This window comes from Gigantopelta aegis, chromosome 6 (assembly GCF_016097555.1).
Source record: "Gigantopelta aegis isolate Gae_Host chromosome 6, Gae_host_genome, whole genome shotgun sequence".
In the NCBI taxonomy this organism is placed as follows: domain Eukaryota; kingdom Metazoa; phylum Mollusca; class Gastropoda; order Neomphalida; family Peltospiridae; genus Gigantopelta; species Gigantopelta aegis.
In genome coordinates this window covers 8,133,526-8,146,064 of record NC_054704.1, presented here as the reverse complement: position 1 = coordinate 8,146,064, position 12,539 = coordinate 8,133,526, and the positions used below count along the sequence as shown (strand labels likewise).

Here is a 12,539-nt window from a genome sequence, read left to right as displayed (position 1 = left end):
GTAAGAAGTGAGAGATATGTGTTTAACGACACCTCGGAACATCTCTGTGTAAGGAGTGAGAGATGTGTGTCTAACGACGCCTCGGAACATCTCTCTGTACGAAGTGAGAGATGTGTGTCTAACGACGCCTCGGAACATCTCTGTGTAAGGAGTGAGAGATGTGTGTCTAACGACGCCTCGGAACATCTCTGTGTAAGGAGTGAGAGATGTGTGTCTAACGACGCCTCGGAACATCTCTCTGTACGAAGTGAGAGATGTGTGTGTAACGACACCTCGGAACATCTCTCTGTACGAAGTGAGAGATGTGTGTGTAACGACACCTCGGAACATCTCTCTGTACGAAGTGAGAGATGTGTGTTTAACGACACCCCAGAACATCTCTCTGTAAGAAGTGAGAGATGTGTGTGTTAACGACACCCCAGAACATCTCTCTGTAAGAAGTGAGAGATGTGTGTTTAACGACACCCCAGAACATCTCTCTGTAAGAAGTGAGAGATGTGTGTTTAAAAACACCTCGGAACGTTCCCAGTCCTAGTCTGAGCGTCTAAAAGTATCATATTGAATTTAAACGTTAGTACTGTGAGTTATGTAGGAAAGGAGGAAGAAATCTGTTATTTAGCGACGCAGTTAACACAGTTTTATTTAAAGCTGATGACCACACAAATAATTCCGCCACGCCATGAGCTACTCTTTTCCATTAGCAGCAAGGGATCTTTTATATGCCGAATTTCACAGATATGATAGTACACACCACGGCCTTTGTAGAATTAGAAATATGACTAAAGAGTTAAACGAATACATGACCAAATGCTTCTGGGCCCCGTTTTACGTATGGATTTTAGCGCCAAGATCGCTTCCTAAAACGGGGCCCTAAAGTCCCCACTAATGTCAATGAGTGTGCAGTGGCAATCGACCTTCTTACAATTTGGTAATTTCCCATTCCAGTCAGTGCTCCACAACTGATATATCAAGGGTCATAGTGTATGCTATCTTGTCTGTAGGAAAGTACATATAAAAGACTTCTCGCTGCAAATCAGTTTATGGTAATTGTCTGTTTCCTGTTTCGCGTGATCTCAGTGACCTTTGTTCTGGTAGCCGAAGTGTGTATATCATCATTATGGCATGGATTAGAGTATATAGTCTGCATGGCCATCTTTAATATTTTAGTACAAAATGTCATCATGTCCTTGCATGTGTGTTATATATTTCTTTCACATTTTATTTCTTCTGGCTATCTTTCTTACTTTAATATACTTTATCAACCTAAATTGTACCATACAAAATGCCTCACTCTTTTACAATCTTTTATAATAGATTACTTTGAAATTGAAAACCGCTAACACGTGGTACGGTGTACGAGTCACATGCCCACATTTCAACGTGTTTACGTGATCGAATGGTAAACAGTAGCGTGTTGGGGGTCGTGAACACTCGCACACGTTCGCAGTCTTCTATTGCTTGCGATCGCGATGCATAATCTCCCAAACAACTAGAGACCGGCTAACAATATTACTAACGTTGGCCATGAAACCGGCCTCGGTGGTGTAGTGGTTGAGCCATCGGCCGTAACACTGATATGTACCGAGTTCGCACCCCGGTACCGGCTCCCACTCCGAGTTTTGATGGCTTAGTGGCAAGGAATAGGGCCAAAACATCGACTTTGCTCTCGCCAACCAACAACAGCTAATCATTAACTTACTGTCCTGGACAGACAGCCCAGTTGTGTGTGTGTCCAGGACAGCGTACTTGAACATTCATTGGATATATTGTACCTTATTTAATATGTTTCAAAGGCGCAGTAGCCTTCTTAAGTAAATACAGATTTATTTATTATTTGTTTAATTTTTAATTAATTTGTATTATAGCGTATTTGTAATGTTTTTGTTTATTTTTGTTTATTTCATATTACAATATGATTTTCAGACGTATAACATTTCGAAGTTTATTATTAGAATTTTAATTCTTATTCTTATTATAGTAGATGTTAATATATTATTATTAGTTGTAGTTGCGTTATTATTAGTAGTAGAAGTAGTACTAGTAGCATTAATATGATGTACATATATATTTGTTTTCTCTATAGTCTTATATTATGTAACATTATTTTTAGAATCATGTAATAAGTCTATTTAGGCTAGGTGGCAATATATGTTATATTTGTATTGTATAATTTTATATTTATTTTCATTTGACACTTTAATAAACAATTAAATCATGTAAGCACGAAAATAAATGGACGTAAGCATTCTACATAAATTGACGATCATGACCAGAAAGGAAAGGAAGGTATGCTTTTGGAAAACCTATCACAAAGTTGAACTGTTTCTCTAACGTATGAAACATACACTAATTGTAAGTATTTCATATGTTTGGGGCTTTTCTTTCACAGACAGCACAGTAAACGCCATTATATTATCGTTGATGCTTTAGTCAAGGAGCACATACTGGAGTAATAACATGATCTTTTTGTCAAAAAGTTGAGAGTTGAAGCACACTGCCGCACTGCCACACTTTTTAGAGTACAGAGCAGAATGAAGATAAAACCAAAGGATTCACTGGCTTAGGATTCTGAAGAGAAATAGATATATTTAAACCAGCTATTTTTCCATCCAACACTCAAAGACTTAACTTGTGTAAGTGATGCTTGCCACAGAAACATGTAAACATGTTCGATTGGGGATTAAAGTTGAATGGATCAGTCCAGCCAAGGGCTACTTCCTTCTTAAGGTGTAATTCAGAAATACGAAGAACCGGATAAGACTTGTGTTTCGAGAGCAGCATCCTATGTGTACAACTCAACGTGGTCCTCATTCACTCGCACGCTGGCAGTAGCTGTATTAAAATACTCTCACATTAATCCGGACACTTTCGATAAACTGATCAAAATGGATTATGAACAAGTAGCTAGGTGTCAACTTGAGAGATGTATTATGCGGATTAGCATTATACACAGAACGGCAAATGGGGAGGAAGATGGAGAGAGAGAGAGAGAGAGAGAGAGAGAGAGAGAGAGAGAGAGAGAGAGAGAGAGAGAGAATTAATTTCAGAGATAGAGATAAAGGCAGACATTGCAAGATAAATTAATTTTTTTACAATGGATCTGATCTCGGTTGTGTACTGCAGTTAGCTACCACAAATTGGGCGTGACAACGAACCTTGTGGTCCAGTGGTCGTTCTGCCCTGGTAGTTTGCCAAATTGGTCAGCATCACAGGCTAAGTATTAAGAAATGTTCTAAAAATGTGCCATAAAAAGTGGATAATTGTTCCGTGAAGATTAATAAGGGGCGTTATATTGTCGGATGAAAACTAATAGTTTTCACAACAAAATATACCGTGCTTACAGTGACTGTTCTCATTTTAAGTTGCACGAATCTTCTCTTCTCGTTTAGGGTATGGGCGTTTTCCCAGGTGACCGGTGCATCTAGAACCGTGGTGTCTACTATGATGTGTGTTGGAAATCTCACATAGAAGGCTTGCTGCAGATCGAAACGTGTAGCCTACGATTGCGAAGACAGCCGGCTTCTGCTCTCACTCTCAACACAGGGTGTGACATAGCCCAGTGGTAAAGTGCTCGCTTGATTCGCGGTCAGTTTGGGATCGACCCCCGTCGGTGGGCCTATTTCTCGTTCCAGCTAGTGCACCACGACAGTCCGTGGTATGTGATACCCTGTCTGTGGGATGGTGCATATAAAACATCCCTTGCTACTAATGAAAAAATATAGCGGGTTTTCTCTTTAAGACTATATCCAGTAAACAAAACAAACTTTTCTTCTTCTTTTTTTCACTCTCTAGCCCGAGTGTTGCTGTTACTATGTTATGTAAACAGAAGCCGTCGTTTAAAATGAGCTATGGTACCGATATCGCTAAACAAACATTCATTTCCATTTTGATTTATTTATTAATGTTCAAGCACGCTGTCCTGGGTACATATTTCAACTATACAGGCTGTCTGTACAGCATACATTTTAGTTATTAGTTTTCAGTCGATATTGAAAAATAAATCGCTTTACTGGCCTTACCCCTTCCTAGTGTACGGTGAATTTATCCTGGAATACAACCCGTCGCTATGGTACGAACCCAGTACCTACCAGCCTTCAGCGTTATGTGCTAATAAAACCCGTCGCTATGGTACGAACCCAGTACCTACCAGCCTTCAGCGTTATGTGCTAATAAAACCCGTCGCTATGGTACGAACCCAGTACCTACCAGCCTTCAGCGTTATGTGCTAATAAAACCCGTCGCTATGGTACGAACCCAGTACCTACCAGCCTTCAGCGTTATGTGCTAATAAAAACCGTCGCTATGGTACGAACCCAGTACCTACCAGCCTTCAGCGTTATGTGCTAATAAAACCCGTCGCTATGGTACGAACCCAGTACCTACCAGCCTTCAGCGTTATGTGCTAATAAGCAGCGAAGCAAAGAAGAAAATATTTCGTTTAACAACGCACTCATCACATTATATTTACGGTTATTTGGAGTCAGACATATGGTTAAGGACCACACATATAATGAGAGGAAACCCGATGTTGACACTTCATGGGCTACTCTTTTTGATTAGCAACAAGGGATCTTTTATATGCACCATCCCACAGACAGGGTAGTACATGCCACGGCCTTTGATATGCCAGTCGTGGTGCACTGGCTAATAAGCATCGAAGAAATAAGACCCTACTGTCCAAACAATTCTTACAGCTCATTACTTTGATTTTGTCTTGTCTTAAAAGGACAGTTTTGTTGAACGACACCACTAGAGCACACTGATTTAACAATCATCGGCTATTGGATTTCCAACATTTATAATTTTTGACATATAGTTTTAGAAAGGATCCCGCTACATTTATCTATTAGTAGCAAGGGATGTTTTTGTATATCATCATCCCACAGACAGGATACCACATACCACGGACTTTGATATACCAGTAATGGTGCACTGGTTGGAATGAGAAATAGCACCACAGAATTAAGACCGGTATTGTTTTTTTCTTGTCGTTATTCCTATTACACCCAGGTTAAAAAATTAAATTAAATTAAAATTGATTAAGCATTCATTTGATGTATCTTCTCTTAATGACAGAAGTCAATACTATCGGTCCTTCACCCCCCCCCCCCCCCCCCCCCCCCCCCCCATCCGCTGACCCTATATGTATTCTCCTTACCACCCTAAACGTAGCTTCCGACCTTTCCGAAAGCAGTATGCGCACCGCTGGAAAGATATGTGATATCTGGTTATGGATAGACACTACTTACAATACGATAACATATTAACGAAGTCATTTATCTAAACCAGGCTAAATAACGTGCTCTGCCCTGTAAGATATATCTCTCATTAATTACAAACATGGCCGAACTTAGCGGGGGGAAATGTCTACAAAACTGACCGAATTCGACAACGAAATATCGGCATTAAACTATGTGCTTATGACACCCCTAATCTAGACTCAAGACTAAAGGCTGGTGACACACATGTATATATTATATTCGTTAACATCCATTTATCGCATCTCGTCTGTCGTCCGTAATAAAACGCGTCCGATAACGGATAATTTCGAACTAATGTTTTTTTTAAATAAAGACCGACACATATGTCCGTAACGTTTATTTGTTTTAGTATGCCCAGTATATAGAGATTTACGACAAATGTATTTAAATAGAATATACTATAGATGGCTAAATGATATCTTGTGATAATCCTACAGTTGAATTAAATTTAGTCACATTTGTACAGTTTGTAACACAGAGACGCCAGTCACTGCTGCTCAAACGTTACGTGATATCTGTTCCTCACAATTATAACCTGAATTTTATTGTATTTTTTGTACTGCTGGTCCCTAGTCAGAAATCGTGCTCGCAATGAGCGTGCTTGAACATTAAATTGATATAAGCACGTTAATTCCCGACATCTGACCTGACAGTCATTTGTGGGCATACATACATACATACTGCTATAAGTGCTAATACTTAAAGGGACATACCCTAGTTTTTAAACACTAAGGCATATTTTTTACTATTAGAGCCGTTTTTAATAACTGAAATCATACTTTACTTAGATTTTATTGTTTAGATTATTCATTTCTGTACATTCGAATTGTTTTTGGTCATCCTGTTTTTAATAGCACAAAATATATTTCTTATATTTTTAAAAACGCACGTGCGTCTGAGAATTAATATTTATGCAGTCGAGTTTTAGTCTATTTTTAGGGGATATTTCACCATTTCAAAGTCACAGACTCATGTTTCACTCAATTTTAACTTTATCCAAATGTGTTACAGGTTTGTAGATTAACTAAACTTACTGTTAATTTTCACGGGTTGAAACTAGGGCATGTCCCTTTAATGCAGTGGAAGTTCTTCTACCACCGGTGGACCCTTTATCACCAAGATACACAACTGTTAATTACACTGTAGTATTACCCCAGCGGTCACTCATAACAAGGGAAATATTTTCCATATTTTCTTAGTGAGAAATATTCTGCATTGGTATAACGTACACTATTATTGGACGATTTGATTAGTAACAACATCGGGTACTGGAGGGTGACTGTGCCAGTAACATAGACGAACAACTTTACAATTATAGTTCATGGCAGCACAAGGTCTCGAATTTGTTAAACGTCGTCTGAACTCTGTCCTGTGCAAAGATACGAGCTTGAATATATCTCAGTGGGGGATCCAGCATGAACTCGAGCATGGGTCACGAGCTTGAATATATCTCAGTGGGGGATCCAGCATGAACTCGAGCATGGGCCACGAGCTTGAATATATCTCAGTGGGGGGCCACGAGCTTGGGTGGGGGGGGGGGGGGGGGATCCAGCATGAAATCGAGCATAGGTCACAAACAGCTGTGAGTTGGCGGAAAGGGAAGGTGGGGGATTATTAATTTTTCATATTTTTATAATCACAACTCACAAAAGGCAGGCAAGAATTTCCTAGCCTATATGGTAATCTTCCACAGAAATATCTAGTTGACTAATTACATTTTGTGGCCCTATGGATGAAATCTTGCAGTCCCTCGGACATTTCTTGTAGAGCCTGGGGGAAGGGTGTGGCGTCATGGCCACCCCTAGTCACATTATCCCTCACTTTATATATATTAACCTGTCTTACAATCCTAACATAGTATACTAGGGTGGAGGTTTGCTTGAGTGCACACTCTCTCTATAAACACCTGCAGGCTACTCGAGTGTTTCTTGATAATGATTTTTTAAATGTATTTTTGAATTTTCCCAAATAGGATGGAGGAACGATCCATCAATACCCTGGCGTAGATTGAGATCAACAATCATCGACTCGAATATGTGGACAAGTTCGTTTATCTTGGCAGTATCCTCAGTCTAGAAGGAGGTACAGATCAAGATATCAAAACACGATTAGGAAAGGCCAGGTCAGCTTTTGCAAAGCTATAACAGCTGTGGAGATCGTCAGTGTACTCCCAAAGAACAAGACACAAAATCTATCAGAGTAATGTCCTCTCTGTGTTGGCGCATCACTCAACAAGACACCAACAGACTTTCCAGATTCCACAACACCTGAAAGTGTGCTGGCCCAACATCATTTCCAACACCAGAGTCGGACTACACCAAACATCGAAAAACGAAAACATCTATCTAACTCTAAAGAAGAGAAGGTGGAAATGGTTTGTACATGTCTACAGAATGAACAACAGCCTTCCAGCAAAAACAGCTCTCACATGGACGCCTGAAGGAAAAAGGAAAAGAGGCAGACCAAACACCACATGACGTCGGATAATGGATGAAGAACTAAAAAATGCTGGACTGACATGGACAACAGGAGCCAGGAAAGCCCAAGACAGAGTAGTTTGGGGAGATCGTGTGCGGGCTTTATGTGCCACAAGGCACTAAGAGGATGAGAAAGTAAGCAAGACAGAAAGGGGATTTGGGGCTATATAACACCTCTTTTATCCACATTGCATTAAATTCTATATGCCCCATAGCACGACACGACTCATAGATAGTGTGGGTGCTCACCCCCTCCTCATGTAGGTGGTCATCCAATATAAAATCCTGGCTACGCCAATACCTACACTCTCCAACCTCCAACGTCAACGATCCTGATAAACAAACCAACAGTAAAACAAACAATGAAGAAAACAAACGCTTACCGGTAGCCTACTTTTGTTGATATCTCCACTCAACACAATAGGTAGCATTTGTCATCAGGTAATATTTAGATCCATGAACATTTGCCATTTATACACATTTAAAATAAATATGCTTATCAAATGTCAAACAGCGATTCTGTTCTCACATTTCTGAAGGTATACCATATTGAGAAAAATGTACGTGCTATTGCTTTCACACCAATGCGCATATTAAAACGTACAAGCATTGTTGACGTCACGTCAAACGGTTGTTGACGTTTCCGGCAAGTTTCGTAACTTAACGGAAAATATCGAAATACTACTGAAAAGTGAATGGGCGATCTGGTAGGTATGCGTGGAATACTATCATGTTTTTATTTCTTCATCCACCCACACCCGTAGATTCGCGCCTGTATCTCAACAGCTTTGTCGTTCAGATTAGCTAAACCGTTTTGTTAAATTAATTTGCTGTAGCCCGACTATTCCTTTTAATAGTGGCTTGGTTTAATACATTTCATTTGGAAATTTTAGTTTTACAAGGTACATGTGCATCTAAAATAAAAGCGAGTGGGAGCGACTGTTATACGTTCCCCATATTACGACATTTACATTTAGTTTAAAATTAGCCATGACCTTTCTTATTACAGGTTAATCAATCACACTACTTCCAATAAACACATCGAAATAGAAAGTCACATAAAGAGAACACTTTTGTATAGTTTTATGTATATAAACAAAACATCACAAACATTACTAGTGTTTTTGTAGCTATATTAATGTTTTGCTGTACTAATTTGTGGTGCGGAATAACATAGTGATACATTGCCAACAGTAAAATCGACAATGCCGATCAAATGGGCTGATTAAGTCATAGCATACCAAAACCAGAGCAGGGGCGCGTGGCTCATAGTTCGAATGAATGAATGAATGAATGAATGAATTTTTAACAACACCCCATCACGAAAAATACATCGGCTATTGGGTGTCAAAACTATGGTAATGCAAACAAATAAAGTGATGATCAACATCAATATAAAAAGTCAAGATTTAAATAAAAACACAGTGTAAAGAACTATGCAAAAATACAACTATCACAGATAGACACTGACTTTTATTCAACATTTTAATTGTATCCCGAAGAAAACAAAGGGATCTGTGCTGTATTGGCCATTCTCAAAGAGAATGTTACACCTCTGCACCACTCATAGTTCGATTAACATTATTGCTAGTAATATGGAAGGAAGGAAATGTTTTATTTAACGACGCACTCAACACATTTTATTGACGGTTATATGGCGTCAGACATATGGTTAAGGACCACAGAGATAACGAGAGAGGAAACCAGCAGTCGCCACTTGGGCTACTCTTTTCGATTAGCAGCAAGGGATCTTTTATATGCTCCATCCCACACACATGATAGTACATACCACAGCCTTTGTTACACCAGTTGTGAAGCACTGGCTGGAACGAGAAATAGCCCAATAGGTCCACCGATGTGGATCGATCCTAGATCGACCGCGCATCGAGCAAACGCTTTACCACTATGCCCCACCCCTGCTAGTAATATAGTAGTACACTGTTTGTTTGTGCATATACTTAAAGATCGTCCGTTATTTCTTTTACGCTCATCGGGATTTTATATTGTGGGGAGTAGGGAGGGAGGGGCAACCCGCACTGTATGTATGCAAGATTTTGTATTGTGGGGAGTGGGGAGGGAGGGGCAACCCGCACTGTATGTATGCAAGATTTTGTATTGTGGGGAGTGGAGAGGAAGGGGCAACCCGCACTGTATGTATGCAAGATTTTGTATTGTGGGGAGTGGGGAGGGAGGGACAACCCGCACTGTATGTATGTATGTAAGATTTTGTATTGTGGGGAGTGGGGAGGGAGGGGCAACCCGCACTGTATGTATGTAAGATTTTGTATTGTGGGGCAACCTGCACTGTATGTATGTAAGATTTTGTATTGTGGGGAGTGGGGAGGGAGGGGCAACCCGCACTGTATGTATGTAAGATTTTGTATTGTGGGGCAACCTGCACTGTATGTATGTAAGATTTTGTATTGTGGGGAGTGGGGAGGGAGGGGCAACCCGCACTGTATGTATGTAAGATTTTGTATTGTGGGGAGTGGGGAGGGAGGGGCAACCCGCACTGTATGTATGTATGTAAGATTTTGTATTGTGGGGAGTGGAGAGGGAGGGGCAACCCGCACTGTATGTATGTAAGATTTTGTATTGTGGGGCAACCCGCATTGTATGTATGTAAGATGTTGTATTGTGGGGCAACCCGCACTGTATGTATGTACGATTTTGTATTGTGGGGAGTGGGGAGGGAAGGGCAACCCGCACTGTATGTATGTAAGATTTTGTATTGTGGGGAGTGAGGAGGGAGGGGCAACCCGCACTGTATGTATGTACGATTTTGTATTGTGGGGAGTGGGGAGGGAGGGGCAACCCGCACTGTATGTATGTACGATTTTGTATTGTGGGGAGTGGGGAGGGAGGGGCAACCCGCACTGTATGTATGTAAGATTTTGTATTGTGTGGAGTGAGGAGGGAGGGGCAACCCGCACTGTATGTATGTAAGATTTTGTATTGTGGGGAGTGGAGAGGGAGGGGCAACCCGCACTGTATGTATGTAAGATTTTCTATTGTGGGGAGTGGGGAGGGAGGGGCAACCTGCACTGTATGTATGTAAGATTTTGTATTGTGTGGAGTGGGGAGGGAGGGGCAACCCGCACTGTATGTATGTAAGATTTTGTATTGTGGGGAGTGGAGAGGGAGGAGCAACCCGCACTGTATGTATGTAAAATTTTATATTGTGGGGAGTGGGGAGGGAGGGGCAACCCGCACTGTATGTATGTAAGATTTTGCATTGTGGGGAGTGGGGAGGGAGGGGCAACCCGCACTGTATGTATGTAAGATTTTGTATTGTGGGGCAACCCGCACTGTATGTATGTAAGATTTTGTATTGTGGGGCAACCCGCACTGTATGTATGTAAGATTTTGTATTGTGGGGAGTGGGGAGGGAGGGGCAACCCGCACTGTATGTATGTAAGATTTTATATTGTGGGGAGTGGGGAGGGAGGGGCAACCCGCACTGTATGTATGTAAGATTTTGTATTGTGGGGAGTGGGGAGGGAGGGACAACCCGCACTGTATGTATGTATGTAAGATTTTGTATTGTGGGGAGTGGGGAGGGAGGGGCAACCCGCACTGTATGTATGTAAGATTTTGTATTGTGGGGCAACCTGCACTGTATGTATGTAAGATTTTGTATTGTGGGGAGTGGGGAGGGAGGGGCAACCCGCACTGTATGTATGTAAGATTTTGTATTGTGGGGGTGGGGAGGGAGGGGCAACCCGCACTGTATGTATGTAAGATTTTGTATTGTGGGGAGTGGAGAGGGAGGGGCAACCCGCACTGTATGTATGTAAGATTTTGTATTGTGGGGCAACCCGCATTGTATGTATGTAAGATGTTGTATTGTGGGGCAACCCGTACTGTATGTATGTACGATTTTGTATTGTGGGGAGTGGGGAGGGAAGGGCAACCCGCACTGTATGTATGTAAGATTTTGTATTGTGGGCAGTGGAGAGGGAGGGGCAACCCGCACTGTATGTATGTAAGATTTTGTATTGTGGGGAGTGAGGAGGGAGGGGCAACCCGCACTGTATGCATGTACGATTTTGTATTGTGGGGAGTGGGGAGGGAGGGGCAACCCGCACTGTATGTATGTACGATTTTGTATTGTGGGGAGTGGGGAGGGAGGGGCAACCCGCACTGTATGTATGTAAGATTTTGTATTGTGTGGAGTGAGGAGGGAGGGGCAACCCGCACTGTATGTATGTAAGATTTTGTATTGTGGGGAGTGGAGAAGGAGGGTCAACCCGCACTGTATGTATGTAAGATTTTCTATTGTGGGGAGTGGGGAGGGAGGGCAACCCGCACTGTATGTATGTAAGATTTTATATTGTGGGGAGTGGGAAGGGAGGGGCAACCCGCACTGTATGTATGTAAGATTTTGTATTGTGGGGAGTGGGGAGGGAGGGGCAACCCGCACTGTATGTATGCAAGATTTTGTATTGTGGGGAGTGGAGAGGGAGGGGCAACCCGCACTGTATGTATGCAAGATTTTGTATTGTGGGGAGTGGGGAGGAAGGGGCAACCCGCACTGTATGTATGTAAGATTGTGTATTGTGGGGAGGGAAGGGCAACCCGCACTGTATGTATGTAAGATTTTATATTGTGGGGAGTGGGGAGGTAGGGGCAACCCGCACTGTATGTATGTAAGATTTTATAAAATGAAACATATTACACAAATATAACTTGAAAGGGGTTGCATGATAAAAAAAAAAAAAAAAAAAAAAATATCACGGTTCGATTACGATGTTACACCGTTATCTAAACCTCGCCAAATAACCACGATATCAAAACGTAG

At 41.5% G+C, this 12,539-nt stretch overlaps 1 protein-coding gene across 1 annotated transcript in view; it reads right to left on the bottom strand.

Annotated features, from left to right (window-relative positions):
* LOC121374213 (adhesion G protein-coupled receptor L3-like) overlaps positions 1 to 8,309 on the bottom strand; it is an 86,731-nt gene extending 78,422 nt beyond the window's left edge. The window contains exon 1 of the mRNA XM_041501208.1: positions 8,122 to 8,309. The gene's annotated coding sequence lies outside the window, so the exon portion shown is untranslated. The remainder of the gene's footprint in view (positions 1 to 8,121) is intronic.
* Between the last annotated feature and the right edge of the window lie 4,230 nt (positions 8,310 to 12,539).